Here is a 224-nt window from a genome sequence, read left to right as displayed (position 1 = left end):
CAAACGTATTCCATGTACATTGCTAATGTAATGCAAAAACATTTTATGTAAATTTTTTTTAAAGAATAGTTCAACCCATTATATATATATAATTTCACCCTCATGTTGTTGGCTGTTTGTGTGTGTTTTCTTTGCTTCTAGAACACAAAAGTTGAAGATTCTTCAAAATGATTACGCATACAACAACATAGTCAGCACATATGTCCAAAAAGGACAAAAAAAAT

This window comes from Carassius carassius, chromosome 47 (genome assembly GCF_963082965.1).
Source record: "Carassius carassius chromosome 47, fCarCar2.1, whole genome shotgun sequence".
In the NCBI taxonomy this organism is placed as follows: Eukaryota; Metazoa; Chordata; class Actinopteri; order Cypriniformes; family Cyprinidae; genus Carassius; species Carassius carassius.
Note: the sequence above shows the minus strand (reverse complement) of the source record.